At 35.4% G+C, this 23,708-nt stretch overlaps 1 pseudogene; it reads left to right on the forward strand.

Annotated features, from left to right (window-relative positions):
- The first annotated feature begins 306 nt into the window (after window positions 1-306).
- LOC107844539 overlaps window positions 307-23,708 on the forward strand; it is a 38,136-nt pseudogene continuing 14,734 nt past the window's right edge.

Genomic DNA, 23,708 nt, shown 5'->3' on the forward strand with positions numbered 1-23,708 from the left:
TCCATATGTACAAGTTCTTTTGGATTCATTTATCCCAAGTTCGTTAAATATAAATCTAAATTAAAATGTGGAACTTATTAAGCCAACATTTTGGCATGTGCAACATTGATCAGGATATACAGTAAGACCATAGCGGGAGCTTTAGTGCACCAGACTGCCCTTTAATTATTGTATTTCACATAAAACTAAGAGCAGCCTATAAATACAATATTTAATCAACGTTATTGTGAGATCATCCAAAAGTGTCTATAAATGAAGTCTTCCGGAACCATTTTCATCTCATCTGATCCAACCGTTCTCTTTTTTCTTAATACTCTACAATCCTCTGTTGTATTCACTCTCAAGCTGTTTCTACTGATTCTTACTCCAACCATTTTCATCTCTTTGTTCCATTCCCCCTAGCTCTCATTTTCATCTTCTCCGATCGTCCCATTTCACTTTTAATACTCTATAATCCTCTCTTTTATTCACCCTAAAGCTGTTTCTAGTGATTGTTACTCCAACCAGTTTCATCTCCTTGCTCCATTCCCTTCAGCTTTCAGTTTCATCTCCTACCTTTGCTTTCATTTCATCTCCAACGCTTTATAATATCTGGGCCTCATCACTTTATCCCTAGGCTTCTTTCTTTTTCAACCATTCCCGTGATCTTTCATTTTCTTCTCCTACCTTTGCTTCCTTGTAACTACAAACTCTAGTCAAAAATATCAAAACAGAAAAGGAAAAAAATTTCTTACACTAGCCAGTGAAGAATTAATAAGGAGATAGCTATGGAAATCTTATCTATGTTTGTGGACAAAGTTACAGCTTGATTGATCCTGCCAGTCGTGCGAGGTATTGGATATTTCCATTATTACAAGAGAAACATTAGATCTCTGGATGAAGAATCTAATAAGCTGGAGAATATCAGAAGTGGGGTGCATCAAAGAGTGGAGGCTGCCCTGAGAAACTTACAAGTCATTTCACCCAATGTTGAGGCTAGGTTAGCTTGTGTTGATGATACTACTGCAGATGTGGCAGGTGTAATGAGAGGTAGAATTGAAGTTGAAAGGGGTTGCTTCTATGGTTGGTGTCCAAAATTGAAGTCACGTTACAGACTGAGTAAGAGAGCTAAGAAAATTACACTGGATGTGATTGAACTTCAAAATGAAGGTAACAAGCATGATGTTTTCTGCTATCCTGTACTAGCTGTTGAAATTGAAGCTATACCTATTAACAGTGTTGAGAAGTTCGACTCCAGAATTAAGAAAGAGGAAGAGGGCATGGCAGCTTTGATAGATGAGGGGGTCACTGTTATTGGGATATGTGGTATGGGTGGTGTTGGTAAAACAACACTGGCTGAGAAAGTAAGAGCAAGGGAAAACAAGCAGAGTTGTTTAATGATGTTGTCATGGTAATTGTCTGTCAACAACAACTAGACATTAAAAAAATACAGGGTGAAATCGCCAGAGGAAGTAGTCTGACATTAGAAGGGGATGATTTATTGCAGCGTAGAGATAGGTTGTGTTCAAGGTTAATGCAGAAGGATAGTCATGTCCTTGTAATTTTGGATGATTGTTGGGAGGTTGTTGATCTAAAGAGGCTTGGAATTCCCAGTGGCAGCGACCACAACTATCAGTGCAAAGTGGCATTGACGACGTGCTTCTGAGGTGTTTGTGACGCTATGGAGGCTCAAAAGATGGTAGATGTTGAAATCTTATCTGATGAAGAAGCATGGATCCTTTTTAGGCAGAAAGCCGGTAATTCAGTTGATGATCCCTCTCTTTCTGAAGTAGCAAAAGAAGTTGCCAAAAATGCAAGAGGCTGCTACTTGCAATTGTTACTGTTGTTGCAGGAGCAATAAAGGTTAAAACCAAGCCTTCATGGGAGGATGCCCTTGTAGAATTATAGAAATCAGCATAAAAAAATATCTCAAGAGTGGTTACAAATGTGTATCAACCTCTGAAGATAAGCTATAACCACTTAGAGAGTGATGAAGCCAGGTATGTCATTTTACTTTGTTCCTTGTTTGAGGAAGATAGTAATATTTGGACTGAAGAATTACTTAGATATGGAATGTGGCTTGGCATCTTTTTGGAATTCAAAAATTTAGAACGTGCAAGAAATAGGGTGTCTAATTTGTTAGAAACATTGAAAAATTATTTCTTGTTATCCCAAGGTTCAGACAAAAATTATGTCAAAATGCATAATATAGTCCGTGACGTGGCTATATATATTGCGTCTGAGGGTAAGATTAAATTTATGGTAAATCACATTGTGAACTAAGACGAGTTCCCAAGAAAAAACTCTTATGAGCAATATAGTCACATGTCAATTGTTGCAAATAAATTTGATGAGTCCTAGACCAATATCTTGCCTACGACTGTAGCTTCTGATGATAGAACTCTATTTCAAAGAGGGTTTCAATTACATGATGATTTTTTTGATGGAATGAGTGATCTCAATGTCATAAGCCTGAGTGGATATTATCAAGGCTCCATTCTGCACTTTCCATCATCCATTCAAAGGTTGTCAAATTTGAGGACGCTATATCTGACTAATTTAAGATTGGATGACATATCCCTTATTGGGAAACGGAAGGAAAAAATATGCCTTTTCTCTCTCTTCTCATCCATTATTGTTTTCTCTCTCTTAGAGATTTTTGTTGTTCATTGTTACTGCCGTCATTATTATCATCATTTTCTACTTCATTATCATCTTCATCTTCTTCTTGTTGACCATTGTTGTTGTTGTTGTTACCGCTACTGTTGCTATTTGACCGATTTCTTAAGTCAAATTTTATTTCGTACATCACTTTCCACTTTAGCATTACTTCATAGGAGACTTTGGTAAGTCAAATTATGATTTTTAGTTGAATTTTTCATCTGGGTAACTGTTATTGTGTTGTTTTTCCAACAATGGATAGAACCCGATCATAAATCTAACATAAGAGCCATCTATTTAAATAGATAAATCATTTGTTGCGACAGATGAGACATTTGTTTCAATGGAAGACTGATATGTTGGATTCATGTTTATGGTTCTATAGGACGTAACATGAATCGAACAAATGGGTCATCTATTACAACAGATTAGTTATCTGGTGCAACATGATAAATATCTGTTGCAACAGATTCGTAACTTGTTGCAATAGAACCTGAACTCAATTCTAACAGACGTGTTGTTTGTTCCAATAGGGTAAATATCTTTTGCAACAGATGATTAACCTCTTGCAATAAAACCTGAACTAGATTCTAACAGATGGTAAATATCTGTTGCAACATACTAGTAACTTGTTGCAATAAAACCTGACCTCAATTCTAACAGATCGTCGTCTATTGCAGCAGGTAAGTTATCTATCATAACAGGTTAATTATCTGTTGCAACATATCACTCATCTATTGGAATCAACTTCAAAGGTGATTTAGTACTGTAAGATCTATCCTAACAAGTGCTTCATCTGTTGCAAAAGATATATAGTCTGTTGCAACGTATGATTCACTTGTTACAACAGATGATTCATCTGTCGAAATCAGCTTCAGGAGCGTAACATGAATCCCAATAGGTAAGTAATCTGTTATGATTGATTACACATATGTTGGAATTCATTTACAACACTATAAAATCACTATTAGCTTTTTTTAACAAATGACTTTATTTAGGTACCACTAATGGATGGATCAACAACAATAGGGGTGGATTGTCATGGTCAATGGATCAAGAAGAGAAATCGATATGTTTGGCGTTGGAACGAGGGTGAAATGCTAGAGACGATAGTTATGACAGTCCAAAGTGATGTTTCGTATGATGGTTTTGTGAACTTAATCATCAGTTATTGTGGACTGAATTATCAATTGGAAGAACTCGTCATCATCTACATGAACAACTCCTTTGAAAATAAGAGGGTACTACCTTCCAAGATAACTGATCAGGTTCGGTTGCGTGATTATCTTAGTGATTCATCCAGGCTGAGGATAAGGGTGTATTGGTTGAAAAGATGAGAGAGAATGAGATCCAAAATATAGAAGAATAAGAAAAACAATACATCTTTGATGATAGGTTGGATGATCTAGAAATGAATATTATAGATGGTGATCAAACACCTACGCCCATTGGTGCGACCAATACGGTGGATAGTTGTTCTCGATCGACACAGCCTGGCCATCTTCAAGACGATGGGATCGACTTTTCATAGGCATGCCATTCAAGGATAAGAATGAACTATCTCCCACTTTGTTTATTTTTTGCTTGAAAAAAGATTTCAGAATAAAGAAGGTGATTAATTTGAGCAGTGTCTTTAGCTATAAAAAAGTTAATCCGAACTGAAGTGGTGGTTGGGAGCAGTGAAGTATGCAAGTTCTAACAGATTCGTCATTCATAAACATGAAAAGCATCACACATGTGGTTTGGAGCATATCTCGGGCCAAAATTCTCACTCCACGGCAAAGGTCCTCGGTGAATATTTCAGTAGTAGTTTCCCCGATGGCAAAGGCCCTTCAACAAGGGTTATGCCCAATCAAATTCTTAAGGAATTGGGTGTCCTGGTCAGTTATTGGAAGATATATACGGCCATGGGGATTTCCAAGGACTTAGTTAGGGGGACACACGAGTATGGTTATGTAGTCCTGAATGGCTACCGTTACATAATTGAGTCCATAAATCCTGGAAGTAAGACGACATTGCATCTTGATGAAAACGGAAGGTTCAAGTACTTTTTTTTATCCTATGGTACTTGGATTTAAGGTTTTTGACATTTGAGAAAAGGCATAGCTATCGACGGTACCTTCTTGAGGAGCAGGTATAATGGAGTTCTGCTAGTGGTAGTGGCACAAGATACGGAGAATCACATCTTTACTATCGCTTTTTGTGTAGCGAACAAAGAATATGATGCCTGTTATGGATTTTTTTGAACAAATGCGAAGCTGCGCCAAAGATATCAAAGAGTTGTATTTTGTTTCGGATAGGCATCCAAGTATTCCAAAGATGGGTTCAATTTTATTTACTTCAGCTTACTTTGGTTGTTGCATCAGGCATCTTGGATAACCTTCTGACCAACTATCACAAAGAAAGGGTTGTGACCTCTTTTTATAGAGCAGCTAAAGCATATTGTAGAGAGGAGTTTCTAGACCATTTCAATCAAATAACGAATGTGAATCCCAAGGTAGCAGAACTTCTCATATATGTTGGTTTCAATAGATGGAGCTGGGCATTCTATTCGGCAGATAGGTACATTCTTATGAATTTAATGTCTTGTTTGAGTTACAAGTTTAGCATAATGTCGTACTAAGTGATTCTTTTGTATAGGTACAATATTATAACATCAAACATAGCTGAATCAGTGAATTCATTATTTGGCAATGAAAGAGAATTTCCCATCAAGGCTATGTTTGAAGCAATAAACAAGAAGTATGGTCGATTTTTAACGAAAGACGTGTACAGTTCAAGGGCCTAAAAGAACCTAATTTGTTCTCAAAATCGAAAAAATAATATCAACGAACATCAGTTTGGGGAATAGGTTATTATCTCATAAAATAACATATTACAAATTCAGTATCACCGGTCATGGTGATGTTGCCATGGTCGATCTTCAAACAAGATCTTGTACATGTAGAGTTTTTGACTTGGATAAAATACCCTGTCCACATGCCATGGCAGTTCTTCAAGCTCAATATGGTCCAAAATATGGACCTAAAGTTTACGAGAGCTCCTCTCAATATTATTCAGTGGAAAAATATGAAATAAAAAATAGTGGGCATATTACTCTGGTGCCTCCTGAAGAATCTTGGGTTGTTGCTGCAGAGCTTTTTGGGAGATTAATACCTCCTCCATATATTGACCCAAGTACTATCAAATTGGGAAGAAAGCCATATATGAGGAGGTGAGGAGTCAAAGAATCATTTTCATATAGAAGAAACAAGTGCTCCGTATGTAAGTGTGCTGGCCACAAAAGAACTACATGCCCGGATCGTAATCCACCATGATCGTTGTAATTGCAGAAACTTGTGTTGTTGTGGAATTTTATATATTCAACTCATTGTTGTTAACATAAAGTTATCATTTATTATATATAAAATATCTTTTTTAATAACTTGTGCATCAATAAAAATAGGTAAAATATAAACTAGATAATACAACAGACCACAATTATTTTCAATAGATTATCCATTTGTGGCAATAGATGGATATTAGTTGGAAGAACACAACACAGTTCCATCAAAATGGAATATTTTCCTCCAACAGATGAAAAATCTTTTGCAACAGATGGATTCTGTTGATAGAAACCTAATCGATGACCAATCTATTCCAACACATGGTCCATCTGTTGAAAGAACTCAAAAACCAAAATTTCTATTGCTACTGAATTCAAAATTGCTCCTTACCTCCTACTGCCGACATGTTAACATGTATGTTTAGAAGAAGAAATAGACAGAATAAAAATTGAATAAGAATTAAAAAGCCAAAGTCGACTAAAAATAATTTTTTATTAAATGAAAAATAAAATACATTAGGTATAAATCAATATAGAAAAATTAAAATACATACGCTAAAAGAAAAAACACATTCTAATTATTATTATTACCATCATCATCATTAATGACAATCGGCCAATCAACTCTACTGGACCTCATCATTCTCTGCATCTATCTGAACATCGTTGCTCTCACGGCGACCAACTCCCTCTGTAGGTCATTAACCTGCCTCTGAAGTTCCCGCACTGTATTGCGTAGAATAACAATGTTCCAAACAGGATCACCCATATATAGAACATGCATAAACTGACAAATTTAATGAAAAGAGTTCAAAATGTAATACAACATATACTTCTAATTGTTATATTTACACCAAAAAAACTTACCTCAATGAGAAAGGATTATGCTCTTTGAAAAGAAGTGGTTGAAGATGTCACACAAAAAGAAAAAATGCAAGAAATAAATAAAGTTGAGTAGAATAGAGATTAATGAGGGACCTATTTGTAGAGGATTAAATCTAGATGTGTCAGGCCAAAAGGCACGTCTGTTCAGCTCCATTGTATTAATTAAATTCAAACGGGTGGTATTTTGTTTTCTATGAAAAGTCGCAACCTTTTCTTTTTTAATACTTCTGACTTTTTCAAAATGGTTTGAGACTTGATAACAATCAGTATTATTGAGATGTTGCAATAAATCGTCGATCTATCACAACAGATTTAGTATCTATTGCAATAATGGTCTAAATGTGCAACAGATGGTCTGTCAAAATAGATTTACCATCTGTTGTAACAGATGGTTTGTATGTGCAATAGATGAGACATCTGTTGGAACATATGTATTATCTATTGCGACAGATGGAGCATCTGTTGGAAGAGATGTTTTGATTTCTTCTAACAGCTGATTCATTAGTTTCAATAAATGGAGAATTTGATTCATTAACTTTTTTGTATGTGTTAGATAAAAAGTCATGAATCTTCACCTCTTTTTTAATAGTCCCTATGTTTCGTATGAGTTAGCCCCTATAGACTTAGCACACCCATTAAGAAAACTATTAATTAGGTGCTTATTTTACCAAATTGGCCTTATAATTATGCTTTCAAAATATAAATGTGAATTGTATAATTTATGTAGTCATTTAATAATAGGGGTAATCTTGAAAAAATATAATAAAATTCTCTTAATTTTATAAATAAGACAACTACATTGAAACAAATATTTTTAGCAAGAAGGTCAACTAATACGAAATGGAGTAGTCATCATATGCGTGCAGATGAATAAACACTGTTTGGTCTATCACAAAAGATTTACCATCTGTTGCAACATATAGATTATCTATTGTGATAGATGGACCATATGTTGGAGGAGATGTTTTGATTTCTTCTAACAACTGATTCATCAGTTGCAATAGATGGAGAATTCAGTTCCTCAACTATTTTGAATATGTTAGATAAAAAGTCACGACTCTTCACCTCTTTTTTAATAGTCATCACATGTATGCAGATGAATAAACACTGTCTGGTCTGTCGCAATAGATTTATCATATATTGCAACATATGAATTATTTATTGCGACAGATGGACCATATATTGGAGATGTTTTGATTTCTTCTAACAACTAATTCATTAGTTGCAATAGATGGAGAATTTGATGTGTCAGCTGTTTTGAATGTGTTAAGATAAAATGTCACGACTCTTCACACCTCTTATTTTAATAGTCATCACATGCGTGCAAATGAATAAACAACATTGTCCGGCATGTCTTGATGGGGTAGAAAGAATAAGGTACGCGCAATGGATCCACTTTTATGTGTGGGAGTTATGTATTATTGATCAGGCTACCATGAAAGACACATATAAAGTGTAATGATTTTGTGAGTGCAATTTTTTACCGATTAGACACTGATCCTTCAAATAAGATCCTACATTGTACAGTTTAGTTTGATAGGTGCAACTGATAATGCCGAAGGGTTCCAAGACAGTGGTGTCGATACTCTGTTACAATTTAATGATGGTTTATGCTCATGTTTTTGTGTCAAGTTTGGAGAAAGGTTTAAGTTTTTAGCGGCTGTGTAAATATCTAATAGTATCGATTTTAATGGAACAATGGACTTCTTGAACGGCCTCCAAAGCCTTGCACTGCAGCAAATAATAGAAATTCCCTTGGTCCAAATTTATATGGATGGATTGCTTGAGGACACTTTTATACAGTAGAAGGTGCTTGGGAGAATACCTGTACGGGAAGGAGGAGGCGGAGAAGACTATATATCATCCTAGACCTTATTTAAGAGAAAACGCAGAGAAGCAAGTAAGGAACTTCTAGCGAATCTGGCCAATAAAATTGACATGAGAAATAAAAAAACTGGATGAGGTTCAAATGTGGAAGTGTATCCAAATATAAAAATACGTCAGTCGTTGTAGAAAAAGAAGAATGATCAACAAGACTAGAGTTGGAAACTTTGCTTGAGAATGCAACTAGCGAGCGTAGCCTCAATAAAGACTCTCACAAAGTGCAGGACTAGAACTCTAAGGAAGAAGCTTCGTGAGCACAAGACATTGGTATGATTGTCAGTCAGAATTGAAACCTGAACCAAGATCTCCTAAATTAAAAATAAGGGAAGCTAAGGCGTCAATTTCTGAAGTCTAACTTGTATTCCATGCCTTCTATTTGTGGCTATGATCAGGTCAATGGCAGTAGAAACAAAAAGGTATGAAGTTGGGTAGAAATCCCATGCCTTGTTATTTCCGCTGTCTTTGACCTAACTAGAGCCATAAATAGGAGGTATGGGATGGAAGTTTGACTTGAGAAATTACCACCTTGGCTTGATCCCATATTTTAAATTCAGGAGTAGTTTTGGTTTTAATTTTGACCGACAATATTACCACTTTCCGTGCTCGCAAAACTGCTTTCTTAGAGTTCTGGTCCTGCATTTTGTGGGTCTTCATTGAGGCCACACTCACTAGTTCCACTCTCTAGAAAAGTGACCAACTCCAGTCCTATTGACCATTCTTCTTTTTCTTCAACGACTGATGGATTTTAATTTTTGGATACACTTTCAGATTCGTAGCTCATCCAGTTTTTTCATTTTTCATGTCAATTTCATTAGCCAATTTCGCTACACTTTCCTTCCTACCTTGTGTTTTCTCTTAAATAAGGTCGGAGATAATATATGTCCTCCTCAACATCCCCCTTCCCGCACAGATATTCTCCCAAGTACCTTCTGCTGTTTAATTGTCTCCTCCAGCAACCCATCTATATAAATTTGGACCAGGGGAATTTCTATTGGTTCCATCATTGTTTGATGCAGTGCGAGGCTTCAGAGGACTTTTAAGAAGTCCATTGAGCCATTAAAATTAGTCCAATCACTATTGGATATTTACACTGCCACCATAAACTAAGCCCTTTCCCAAACTTTTCACAAAAACATGAGCATAAACGGTTATTAAATTGTAACAGGGTATCAATACCACCTAATTGGTCCCTCATCCTTACCAGTTCAAACCTAACAATCTTAACTATAAAATGCCATATATTATTTGAAGGATTAACGCCTAATAGTTAAAGAACAAATTCACAAAATCATTATACTGGATGTGTGTTTTTACGATAGGTTGATTAGTAATTGTAATACCCATAATTTTCCTAGCTTAAATTCCCCCCCGAGAATGTTAGAAGCTTTCTTTGAAAGATGAATCCACTTTTATATATGTTGAATTTGTAAGATTTTCACTTTTTTTTAGTGGGAAATTGAATTCTCTTTCCAACAATACCAATTTCATCAAAATCCGATACCGAACAAGAGAGTTATGGCCAAAATATAAAAGACAGTAAAACTGCCCAGGTGTGATAGTGTAGGCCGACGAACTGTCAGACTAGCAACGGACCATCGACCACGACCATCACATTGAGGTTGTGAGCCAGCTCTCTGGATGAGTACGATGGTGAGGTCTGATGGACCGTCGGACTAGCGATGGAACATCGCACCCCACCATCGCACCAAGGCATTAAGTCCTAATTCTAGTCCTATCCGACAGAGATATTCGACAGACCATCGGACAAGTGACGGACCATCGCACCCCATCGTCGCATGTCCCACTCAGTTATATTAAGTCATTTTAATAAGGGTATTTTGGTATTTTACCTCCCGCCTATATATACCCAGTTATACCTGACCTAAGCTTAGTTCTTCATTATTTCATAGGAACAAATATTAGGGTTTCTCTCTAAGATTAATGCCCAAGCATAAAATCCAAATCTTTTCAAGAATCAAGGAAATTCAAATCCCTCAAGTTCAAGAACTTCAAGAATCTCAACCTTGGTATGCATAGTGTTCATTCATGGACTCCTTTCGTCCATAAAGCCCAAGAATCCTTTTCTAATTTCAAGTTTATGGATTTTCCTTTATGAATGTCATGATGGGCTATTAGTGTTCATGTTGATAATGAGTTATTGAATTCTATTCCATGTTGGGTGATGAATTTTATGTTGGTTTGATTAGTATTGATATAGATTCATGCAAACCTATAATTAAACCCTTGAATGATGAAACTAGAATTGAAGCATGATGTTTAATTGTTGTAAAATATTGTTTACACATATATGCCTACCATGTGTTTGATTTAATGCCTATGTGAAGGAAAAGTGCCCAATTAGTATGATATCATAAATCTCCATGTATGTACAAGTTTATGCATATCCCATGTTTCATGAAATACTTCAATAAATGAATTATGGATTATGATGTTAGTCATGTGTTCAAGTAAGTCAAGCTTTGTCAGTTTCCTTCTAACGAGTCCTAGGGGTACTTGTACCCAAAATATTAGCTGTGCGCCTAGAGCCATGTCATATTTTCACGATACTCTCAGTCAAGCTATGGTCCTTAGACATCAGATAGTCTTATGATTCAGGAAATCTCCATGATCTCATGAACTAGGTCAGTTGTTAGATATTAATAGTATTCCATCAGTCAACGGGATTCAGTAACTCAGTCCATGTTCAGTTCAGTAAATCATGTTCAGTGTCTATTCAGATGGGAGTAGAAATTAGCACCAAGTGAACCCAAGTATGGGAACTCACCTGTTATATGAGGGTGTGATTCTTAGAAGCAATCCTTGCATTCCAGAACTATTAGGCAGCATAGGTTGAGACATCATAGCCTGCTATATGAGGTGGCTTAACCTGTAATATAAGGGTTCCCACCATTCTGACTAGAGTTACCTGTTATATTAGGGTTACTCACATGTTGTCCTTACTAGTGACGCGGTATTGACACCCTTCCAATCAGGGCATAAATTAGACCCTAGTTCAGCTATTATAGAGCATATGGGGCATGTTGATTAGATGACTACTTCCCATAGTTTCAGTCTCAGTCTCAGTCTCAGAAAAAGAACTCAGATAGTTCTTCAGATTTTAGGACTGTCAGATATAGTCAACTCATATACAGTATGGAACTTAGTTAGTTCCATCAGATTCAGGACTGTCAGATATAGCCACTCATGTTATCAGTTATATCAGTTATCAGAACTCATGTTATCATTATTTAGCTTTAGGACTGTAAGATATAGTCAACTAGACCAGCTCTTCATAATCAGAACTGTCAAAAACAATTATTCATGTATTAGTAATATAGTGTCAATCCTTCGGTATTTAGTAATACAGTATCAGTTCCTCACTTATCAGTGACTCATATATCAGGATCAGTAAACTTAGTTATTTAGTATCCCAATATTCATAAACTCAGATGTCAGTAAATCCATATTATCAATAGACTCAGTAGTTGTCACGACCCGACCTGAGGCCCTAGCCGTGACGGGCATCCCAAACCACATAGGCCCAAGATATCCCTGCCACTCCTCAACCCACTAGCTGGGCCCACGCCTGCATGGCTTTAAAATGCGTCACTAGAGAGTAAGGCTTTGTCACTTATATACTCAGCATCCCTCCCATATTTTGTCGATATGGGACTCCTTCCTAAGTTGGGGTGTTACATATACCCCCCTTATGGACTTAGCATCCTCGCTGAGGTTTGCCCCACCGAATGGGATTTACCTACACTCAGGACTGAGGTTTGCCCCGCTTTATTGGGATTCGCCTACACTCAATTTGAAATTTGGCCCATATCGACAGGGACAACATAAGAGAGGCTCTAATACCATTTTGTCACGACTCGATCCAAGGCCCTAGCCGCGATGGTCATCCCAAACCATACAGGCCCGAGATACCCCAGCCACTCCCTAACCCACTAGTGATATTGTCCGCTCTGGGCCTACGCCCGCACGGCTTTAAAACACGTACTAGAGAGTAAGGCTTTGTCACTTATATACCCAGCATCCCTTCTGTATTTTGCCGATGTGGGACTCCTTCCTAAGTTGGGGTGTTACAGTAGTCATAACCTATTATTCATTCCTATCATGATCTCAGTTTCAGTTATGTAGTCATGCATGTATTCTCACGTTTATCTTATTAAGTCAGTCTGTTATTATTATTGTTCATGCATATGAATGCCATGCATTAAACCTACCTCATATGCATACTAGTACATTCAATCGTACTGACGCATTCATGCTATGGTGTTTTATACCATAGGTTCAGAAGCACAAGATTCAGAGCACCTCTAGTAGCTCAAGCGTTTAGCAAGAAGGCTAGCAGTGAGTCCTCATCATTCGAGGATATACGATTATTTATTTCATCATTTCAGTACTTAGTTTATTTACTTAGATGGAGTTAGTTGGGGACATGTCCCATAAACTCCTTATTCAGACAATTTAGAGGCTTTCAGACTATAGCATGTCAGATAGTTACTTCAGATTCATTTTGGTATAGTTATGCCATTTTTCAAATATTGTTTTATCATATGTTTATACAATTTTGAACCTTAGGGCCTTACAACTTCTATTCTACATTTTTTACAGTGTAAGTATATATATTGTAATACCCCATATTTTTGTGCTAGAATTCTAACCGTTGTTCCTGCGCGTCTAAGATCTAATACAAGTGATTCTCATGTGAATACAAGTTGCATGATCATTATCCCAGTCTATAGAGTAGTTTAGAGGTGAAAAATGTTATAGCAATGACCTATAACAAAGTTGAGCTAAGACCAATTGATTCATCTAAAGTTTGACATTCGATTCTACAAGGGTAAACTTCAAATGTGTATATCTCTTAATATACATGGAATTTTTCTTCCCAACACCTATGGAATTGTAGATAATTTAATTAGCTTTCCAACGATACTAATTTTGCAAAAATCCGATACCCGAGCGAAGAGTTATGCCCATTTTTGTGAGAGGCAGTAAGGGTGTGCGATGGGCAATGCGCCACAAAATCAAATGTGTGCGATTGGGAGTGCGAGGCATACTCAAATATCTGCCATAAGGTGTGCGACGCACATCTTAAGGTCTTCCATGGGTTGTGCGCCGCATACCTCACTTCCAAGTGCCAAAAGCACCCTTATATATGTCTATAACACAGGATTAAACTCCCATAACACCAAAATAAGTTTACTTTCTCTCAAAATCACCAATTAGGGTTTCAACCTAAAAATTCAAATATCTCAAGTTTCAACCATGAGTTTTCAATAATTCTTCTAGATTCAAAATCCCTATTCTGAGGGCTACAAGAAACACTCATTATTTTCACGAATAGAGTCCCAAGGTCAAGAGTTTATTCAAAGCTTCAAGTTTAAGGTATGTGGGGTTTTTCAACAAGAACACCCTTTCGTTCTTGTGCCCAAATTGATTTTTCTTTTATGAATATACATGATTTTACATGTTTTAATATGAATTTGAAGTTTGAATTTATACCCTATATGGTTTTACATGAGATTATGATACTCTCTATGTTTTGGAAGTTGAATTGAATGAGAATGATGACATTTTTGTACATAAAGCTGAATTTTCCAGATTTTAAAGTAAGTTATATATATTTATGATGAAAAGCATGAATCTTGAGAAAATTTAATATGATTTTGATGTATGAGACCTTGAGTCCTAATTGGGATTGTACTTTGAGAAATTATGTGCTATAAGAACAATGAGATTTGAATCTCAAAGATAATTTTCTTTACCAAGATGTATGATTATAAAGCTGAAATTTTAAGTTTTAAGTGATTATTTTTGTGCTTATGTCATAAAGTATGAAACTTTGGAAGGTTCTATGGTGATATTGATGTATGGGTTTCTGGAAACCTATTTGAGATTATTATTTTGAGAAAATCATGTGTTATAAACACCTTGAGTTTAAATAATTTGAGATGATAAAGAAGCTTTGACCTTTTGGTTGTAAAAAAGGTTGTTTTTGAAACCGAGATGAGAAAAGGAATCCACTTTTATTGATTTATTATGAAGGAGGTAGCATGATGGCTCCCGTTGTGAATTGTTGAAATATTTATTAGTGAATTTTCTTTTGAAAAGATCTGAGCTAAGTCCGGGAGTAGTCTTTAGCACCGAGCGGGAGGTATAGCAGGATTGGTACTTTCCTAGAACTACGTGCCCTCATAGGTTGTGAGCCTGAGGCTGATTTGTATAGTGATCACTAGTTTTTGAATTGATGATTTAAGGTCCTACTCCGATGGCAAGGATAGAACAGCTCTCCCCAATGTGGGTTAGACGTTGGACTCCATGTAGCTCACATGGTTTATATCGGTTATAAGAGACTCCCAATGTGTGTGTGTGTATTATCCTATCTAATATGAAAAGTTTTATTCTTCTATTTGAGATGAAAACACATTTGTTTGAAGACTGAGTTTGAGAAAGTCATTGTTTTTGAAAGATTTAATGAACATATATTCCAAAGAGAATTGTTATGAGATTTGATTGCTTTGATGATTTGGAATTGAGATGAAAGTGAATTGAGACTTATCATGATGACTCACATGTTTCACCCAATGTATTTTACTCTCTTATAATTATGATGATTTTAATTCGAGCTAAGTGAGTCATTTATATCAGCATGCATAATTTTATAAACTATGATGATATTAAGATATTATTTTATATATGCAATGCACCCCCATATGCTCGGTACGTTTCCATGGTACTGACCCACATATTCGTATGTGGGCTACATTTTCTCAGAATGTAGGTACAAGGTATAGTGTACATCTTCAGATCCAGTCAGTTTGCAGCATCCAATGAGCAGGTGATGAGTCCTTTAATTCAAGGTCTTGAGTTAGTTATATAGTTCAAGAAGTGTTGTATTTTCTTTATTCAGTCATATTGAGTTGGGTTAGTCGGAAGTCATGACCCGGCTACCTACAGTCAGTACTAGTAGAGGCTTCATAGACAGTCAGTAGAAGTTGATATATTCTATTTCAGTTTTGGTTGTAAAAGTAGAGTTGTAATCTTGTAAATTTAGTTTTGTATCTATCATATTCAGAAAAGAGTTATTTTCCACAAATTTGTATAGATTTAAACTTTTTGCTCAGTTGATTATGAGTTATGCTAGTAAAAGGGTTAGCTTGGGGTCACTTGTGATCCTAAGCACCGTGTGACGTCTCGGGACCCAATTTCGGGGCGTTACATATATATATATATATACAGTATATTACGCTGTGTACAGGTACAAATATCATTCATGGGTTAGTTTGTAGTCCTTCGGGGTCATGAGCACCGTGTAGCATTCTGGGTACCTGATCTGGGGCATACAGTAATACATACCTCCCACATATGAAGTGGTTCCATCTGCAAGCAGCGTATTTCTCTGAACCCATCTTTACTCTAGACTTTAATGCTGGTCGGGAAAAAGTGGATCCAATTTTTACTTGCTTTTTTCTGCAAACAAGAGAAATACATTTGATGTCAAACAAGAGAAGAACAAATGGAACATTACAAAAAGGTTGCACAAAATTGTGTGAATCAACAGATGACTAATCTGATGAAACAGATTGTCCATCTGTTCAACTGATGAGGCATCTATTGCAATAAATGGATGACATGTTGCAATAGATGGTTCATCTATTGGAATAAATCAAACCAGCCTTGCTATTGGTTTTATTTCTTCAAATAGTTGCTCTGTCTGTACAAAAGGGTAGCACAAAATTGAGTGAATCAACAGATGACCAATTTGATGCAATAGATTACCCATCTATTCAAATGATGATGCATTGTAGAAATAGATGGATGACATATTGCAACAGATGGTTCATCTGTTGGAATAAATCAAACCAGCCATGCTACTGGTTTAATTTCTTTAAATAGTTGCTCTGTCTGGTCCAACAACAATGGAAAGAGCAATAGTGAACCATACCTGCAATGTCAAAAAAGTAAAGGGATCATAACAACTAGTTCAATTGATAAAAGATATTAATTAGTTGAGATTCGAAAGGATCCTCATCCAAAAGAAGAGAGAAAAGAGAGGAAAAAAAAAAGAAAGAAAGAGAATTGATAATAAAGAAGAGTAATATATGAGTTGAGTCTTACTTTATGGATGAAGGAGTGAGTATTCTAGATATAGGTTTTAAATATTCATTAGTAACTTTTGAAGGGCATGAGGAGAAGGTGACATTGGAAAGACCAGATAAGACTACTCACTCAGGAGATTTTTGACTTATTCAAGTAATATTTTTTACCGCCTTAGTATTTTAACTTTTTTATCTCGGACAAAAAATATCTAAATTGCTTTAAAAAGGGTCTTAAAACATCTAAGTGCAATAGATGATAATTTCTTTTTGAAAATTTCCAAAGGTCGGTTATCTGTCGCAATAGATGGCAACACCTATTTGATAATTTACAACAGATGCGTAATATGTTACAACAGATGACTTAATCTATTTGATAAATCCAGCAGAAAAGACATCTGTTGCAACAGATTGAACATTTATTTTTATTCAATTTTAATTGATTTCATATGTTAGACTAATACCTTAATTAATTAATCTAGGACCAGGGTTGAGTTCTCATAGGGTCAACTACAACTTCAATTGAGTCTTTTGACAATTGCATGTTAAGACAGTATTGTCTTCCTCTCGACCTGAGTCATCGATCGATCACTATGAGCTAAAATGATTCTTATTACCTCATATGTTCAACTAATACCTTAATTGATTAATCTAGGACTAGGGGTGAGTTCTTATAGGGTCAACTACAACAGATTACAACACCTATTTGATAATTTACAATAGATGGGTAATCTATTTTGACATATGACTTAATCCAGTTGATAATTTACAATAGATGAGTAATCCATTGCAATAGATGACTTAATCTATTTGATAATTTACAACAGATGTATAGTCTGTTGCAACAAATGACTTAATCTATTTGATAATTTACAACAAATGGTTAATCTATTGCAATAGGTTGTAAAATTATTTTTATACAATTTCAATTGATTTCATATATTAGACTAATACCTTAATTGATTAATCTAGGACTAGAGGTGAATTCTCATAGAGTCAACTACAACTTCAATTGAGTATTTTGGCAATTTTATGATGAGACAGTATTTCATTCCACCCGACCAGAGTCGTCGATTGATCACTCTGAGCTGAACCAATTCTTTTTACTTCATACATTACACAAATAGCTTAATTGATTAATCTAGGACTAGAGGTGAGTTCTCATAGGGTCAAATACAACTTCAATTAAGTTTTTTTGTAATTGCATGATGAGATGATATTGCGTTCCTCCTGACCAGATTCATCGATCGATCACTCTGAGCTGAACCAATTCTTATTACCTCATATGTTCAACTAATACCTTAATTGATTAATCTAGCACTGTAGGTGAGTTCTCATAGGGTCAACTATAATATATGGTAATGCATATTTGATAATTTACAACAGATGGGTAATCTATTGCGACATATGATTTAATCCATTTGATAATTTATAACAAATGGGAATCGATCACAACAGATGACTTAATCTGTTTGATAATTTACAACATACGCCTAATCTGTTGCAACAAATGGCTTAATTTGTTTGATAATTTACAACATATGGTTAATCTATTGTAATAGGTTGAAAATTTGTTTTTATAAAATCTCAATTAATTTCATATGTTATACTAATACCTTAGTTGATTAATCTAGGACCAGGGGTGAGTTCTGATAGGATCAAATACAACTTTAATTGAGTCATTTGGCAATTGCATAATGAGATAGTATTGAGTTCCTCCGACCCGAGTCACCGATCAATCACTCTGAGTTAAAATGATTCTTATTACCTCATATTTCAGCTAATACCTTAATTGATTAATCTAGGAATAGGGGTGAATTCTCATAGGGTCAACTAGAACATTAATTGAGTCTTTTGGTAATTGCATGATGAGACGGTATTGCTTTTCTCCTGACCATAGTCGTGAATCAATCACTCTGAGCTGAATCAATTTTTATTACCTCATATGTTATACTAATACCTTAATTTATTAATCTAGGACTAGGGGTGAGTTTTTATAGGGTCAACTACAACTTCAATTGAGTCTTTTGAAAATTGGATGATGAGACGGTATTGCATTCCTCCCGACTAGAGTCATCGATCGATCACTCTGAGATGAACCAATTCTTATTACCTCATATGTTCAACTAATACCTTAATTGATTAATCTATGACTAGGGTTAAGTTCTCATAGGGTCAACTATAACAGATGGCAGTGCCTATTTGATAATTTACAACAAATGGTCAATCTATTGGGACATGTGACAATCCATTTGATAATTTACAATAGATAGGTAATCTGTCATAATAAATGACTTAGTTTTTTTGATAATTTACAACAGATCATAATCTGTTGCAATAAATGACTTAATTTGTTTGGTAATTTACAAGACATGGTTAATCTATTGCAAGAGGTTGAACATTTATTTTTATACAATCAATTGATTTCATATGTTAGACTAATACCTTAATTGATTTATCTAGGACCAGGGGTGAGTTATTATAGGGTCAACTACAATTTCAATTGAGTATTTTGGCAATTGCATGATGAGACGGTATTGTGTTCCTCCCGACCAGAGTCGTCGATCATCACTCTAAGATGAGCCGATTCTTACTACCTTATATGTTTAACTAATACCTTAATTGATTAATATAGGACTGGGGCGAGTTCTCATAGGGTCAACTACAACAGATGACATTGCCTATTTGATAATTTACAATAGATGGCTAATCTATCACAATAAACGACTTAATATGCTTGATAATTTACAATAGATGCATAATCTATTACAACAAATAACCTAATCTGATTGATAATTTACAACAGATGCATAATCTGATGCAACAGGTTGAACATTTGTTTTTATACAATTTCAATTGAATTCATATGTTAGACTAATACATAAATTGATTAATCTAGGACTAGGGGTGAGTTCATAGGGTCAACTACAACTTTAATTGAGTCTTTTGGTAATTGCATGATAAGAGGGTTAAAAATTACGTATATCTTTTATAATTTTAAAAAATTATTAAGATCAATTTGGACCAAATTAACATTTTCAAAACTTGTCTTTCTTTCTAAAATACAAATCAACCATAAAAATCATCCATTTGTGAGAAAAATGTTTCATCATTTCAAATCTCGAGTTCTCACTCTTTTCTCTTTCTCACTCAGTTATATAGTACACATAACAAATACTCATCAAATTGCTCAACCCTTCACAACAAATCAATTTTCTTCTCATTTCCAACCACATAGGTGTTATTTTTGACTTCATTCTTGCTTGTATCAGTTATTTTTTGTCTTCGTAGGTAATAGAGTTCAAGAAGAGTTCTATATTTGTTATTTTTTTCTAAAAAATAAGGGATTTTAAGATAATAATGAAAAAAAAACTTTTAGTTGTATTATCTTTGAGAATGGGTTTACAATTTTGAGTGTTGATGGTAAAATCGTAGGAAGAACTTAAGAAAATCCTATTTTCTATCATAGTGTTCCATTGACTGTCGTGGTATTGTTGGATGATATTTGTGGTATTGGTGGTGGTAGTCGTCATGGTGGCACTGGTGGTGGCTGTTAGTGGCATTGGTTGGTGGTGTTTGTGGTGGCATTGGTTGGTAGTGTTTGTGGTGGTGGCTGTTGGTGTATCAGTATTGGTGGTGTTCGTAATGTATTTTTTAAACTTTATGCATACATCAATTGTAATGTAATTTTTTTTTTCTGTTGTTTATAGGTAAAACTTGTCTCCCAAAAGAAAAGAATGTGAAAGTGGATCAACGTCTGACCACCTAAAAAAAGGCTACAGTACAAAGGAATCTGGAAGAGCTTTCTGAACAGTCTCAGTCAGGGAAAAGTGAAGTTGAGGAGAGATATAAAAACAACATTGAGGGAGGTAGACAAGGGTCTGTATATGGTGATGAAGAAAATAAAAGAAAGAAAGAAGAGGAATTAGAGAGTGAGACAGATAAAGAGGATGATTATCAACATGATGATAATGGATCGCCAATGGGAATGAATTAATATCGACATCCCAACATGATCCTGTCAAAACTTTTAGTATTGACAGGTTTCAAGTTGCGATGTTGATAAATAACCCAAAAGCAGAAGTAGAACTAACTGGTGAACTTGTACTTACATATCAAAAGGGGAAAAAATTAAACAACTTTAGGAAAATTATGAAGAATAAAAATATAGACAGACTTTTTAAGAAGAGCTGCTTTGGATGCTTTCTTGATCTGTCTGAGGACTCTCCTGCCCGTTTCCATATAAGGATGGTATATGGTCTTCTCAAGCACAGGATCAAGTATGTGGAGGATAATAAAGATTCAGAGGAGGGAGGCAAGAAGATGGATGAAATTTGGATCAACTACTATGGCATGCCAGTTTATTTTGGCTTGCAAGAGTTTTCCATAGTGACGGGCTTAGGATGCCATAGTCCAGAAGAACCATCTATCATCAAGAAAATACCCCGCAAAAGATCCAAGGAAAGAAAACACAAGGAAAAAATAGATGGGTTGTTTGACATTGCCCGACGTGGTTACAAAGCATTGGATTTATTGGCAGATCTCATGGATAAAACCATACCAAATCAGTACAGGGAGTAATTGTTCTTAGTTTGATTTGTCCATTTGGTTATATTGGCAAGAGACATCAACAAGGTCATAAAAGATGATTTATTGGCGCATGCTGAAGATTTTGATAAATTCAACAATTATCTTTAGGGATATGACAACTTCTACTTGACTGTCCAATATTTACTAATAAAGCTATAGCTAGGGACGACCATATTATACTAATTTCCTTGGGCTTTCATGGTAAAATTAATCACTATTTTTACTTATTCATTAATTTATATTGAATATAGTTATTATGAAACTTTGTTGCCTGATTTCTTTACATTTTTTAGGCTTGGGCATTTAAAGCCATTCCTTCCCTCTGAAACTAGGTAATGGATTACTCGGATGAGGTTTCTCATCCAAGGATGTTTAGGTGGTTGGCTGCAGAGAAAAACACCAAAATTAAGGAGGATGATTTATTTAACCCTCTAGATGATGCAGTATGTCTTCTTCAAGTAAAATAATTTTACTCAATAAAAGATATTAAACAGATGCTATATCTAGTGCAACAAATGTTATATCTGATGCATCTGTTGTGACAGATTACCCATCCTATACCAATTGGTGAAACAAATGGATAATCTGTTGTGAAAAACGATTGATATCTTGCATTAGATTACCATCTGTTGCTTTGGTTCTTTGAACCTGACTCCTAACAGATTAACCACCTATTGCAAATTATGCTACAGATGGGTAATCTGATGTAAAATATTGTTAATCTATTGTGACATACAGATCATTTGTTGCATAATATGTAACCCAACAGATTACCCATCTTGTGAAACTAGTGCAACAGATTGGTAATATTTTGCGACAAATGATTAATATTTTGCATCAGATTATCCATATAGTGCTCTGGTTCTCTGAACCCAACTCAAATGGATTTTAACCATCTACTGCAAACTATGCAATAATGGGTAGTCCGATGCAACATATTGTTAATCTATTGCAAAAGTTAACTGTGTTAAAATGTAAACCAACTGTGAAAATTATTATATTATATGATTTAAATATATCTGTGTTTTTTTTATAGGTTGTGCATCCATGGATTGTGCCTAGTGAGCAGGAGTCGGTGGTTACTCTAGGTTATGTTAATACTATAGCAGACCCAATACTGGAGTTAGTAAAGAAGGAATTAGCTGGAGCAATATCCATAAGAAGAGCAGTTAGGCAAGGTCAACCTAATGTTGAGGCTCTTCATGACCAACCTACTAAGGCAAATCTGGGTGCTTCTTTTGGTTGAGTTATTGGTGTTGGTGGCAGGCATGCTGATGCTACTACCACTCGTGATGATGAGCATATTGATGCTTAATAAAAAATAAATATGTTTGAAAACACCCCTTTTCACCTTTACACAGGTCCCTCTCACCCCTCTTCACTCTTGTGTTCTTGTTGCAAATGCGAAGAGTACAAGGACAGCTAGGATAAACTCTTCGAAAAAGTAGAGGCTATCCTAAAGCTGTCGAGAAATTCAAATCCAAGAGGGGTTTCATACTATCCAAGAAGGTAAGGGAGCCATACACTTCTACAGTGTTGGTTAAGAGGAAGAAAAAAGTAATTAGCGACTTACTCTCCAGTTGGAAATAAAAAAATTGCAACTACTCCCTCTCCAAAAGCTGTTGAAGTTTTAGAGCCATTCAAGAAGGTGTAAATATACATGGAACTTGGAACCAAAGAGAAGAGGGATCTGCGATAGACCAAGAATGCCAAGTCAGGCGCACCAGATTACCCCAGGCCTCTCTTTTCCCCTCAAGGCTTCTAGACTATGACAGATATGCGTATACGGTACAAGAACAAGACTTTTTAAAGTCTTGTCCTATTACCCCCTAGACTTTTTAAAGTGGATTTAATTTTCCCAAAACTCTAAACTCAGTTTCGGCGGCAGGCGGTGTATTACACGCGCCAATCTCGTTTTACACATGTATTAGTGCGTGTAATAAACGCGCCAACCTCATATTTACATGTGTCTAATTGGGCAGATATATGCCATAAAATACGAAAAAAAATTCTAGGGGGTAATAGGACCGCCCGCAAAGTTCAATATGCTCAACTGGAAATTCGGTCAAAGTTCAGGTATTTTTGTGAGTATTATCCCTTTTTTCATAGACTTTTTATCTGTATTAGTAATATCTATAGATTTCTTTATTTAGAATGCAATTATTATTGTATATTAACTTGAGGTCATTGGTGATTTCTATAAGTTTCAAATTTTAAATCGGCCTCTCGTTCTAAGTTCTTCTTTTATTATATTTAACATCTATTATGTGGATTTG

The sequence above is a fragment of the Capsicum annuum genome, chromosome 10 (assembly GCF_002878395.1).
Source record: "Capsicum annuum cultivar UCD-10X-F1 chromosome 10, UCD10Xv1.1, whole genome shotgun sequence".
Taxonomy (NCBI): Eukaryota; Viridiplantae; Streptophyta; class Magnoliopsida; order Solanales; family Solanaceae; genus Capsicum; species Capsicum annuum.